This window comes from Elaeis guineensis, chromosome 4, assembly GCF_000442705.2.
Source record: "Elaeis guineensis isolate ETL-2024a chromosome 4, EG11, whole genome shotgun sequence".
NCBI classification, from domain to species: domain Eukaryota; kingdom Viridiplantae; phylum Streptophyta; class Magnoliopsida; order Arecales; family Arecaceae; genus Elaeis; species Elaeis guineensis.
Genome location: NC_025996.2, coordinates 124,009,076 through 124,009,646, shown reverse-complemented (window position 1 = coordinate 124,009,646; position 571 = coordinate 124,009,076). Strand labels below are relative to the sequence as shown.

Here is a 571-nt window from a genome sequence, read left to right as displayed (position 1 = left end):
TGAACCACGAGCAGTCAAAATAAATGTGAACATTAGCTCCTGAATCCAACCACCAATCAAGGTTAGAGAAAGTAACATTAACTTTAGTGTTAGTAGGTTTGACTGGTATTGTTGGTTTGGTTCAACTCTAGGTTTTGATTTGGATTTGGTAAGAGTCAAGTTAGCTTGGGCACCTGAGACTCTGGTTTGCTGGGTTTTAAATCTATGTTGATCTTCTATTCTGATTGAATTTAGAAGTGGAGTTAGGATTAGCTCTTCTTGCTTATGGAGCTGACCTTTGACAAAGCTATCCCAAGAAGGAGGCATGTTATCAAGAAGGCTCGAGACCTTAAATTCTTCAGCGAGAATGGTTCCATTGGTTTGAAGCTTCCTAGGGTATTCTTGGAATTGGTGGAGTTGGTCATTTATAGGTTTGTCGTCTACCCTAACATATCTAAGAAATAATGTGATGTTGAACCGTTCAACCCCAGCATTATAAAGACCATATTCAGACTCTAGGTTATCCCATAATTCCTTTGCACTCTTTGTAGATGGATAAACATCATAAAGTGAATCAGAAAGGGCATTTAGA

General features: G+C 38.5%; 1 pseudogene; it reads left to right on the top strand.

The window, feature by feature from the left end:
• The first annotated feature begins 264 nt into the window (after window positions 1-264).
• The window catches only part of LOC140857386 (AT-hook motif nuclear-localized protein 1-like), a 13,872-nt pseudogene continuing 13,565 nt past the window's right edge, over window positions 265-571 (top strand).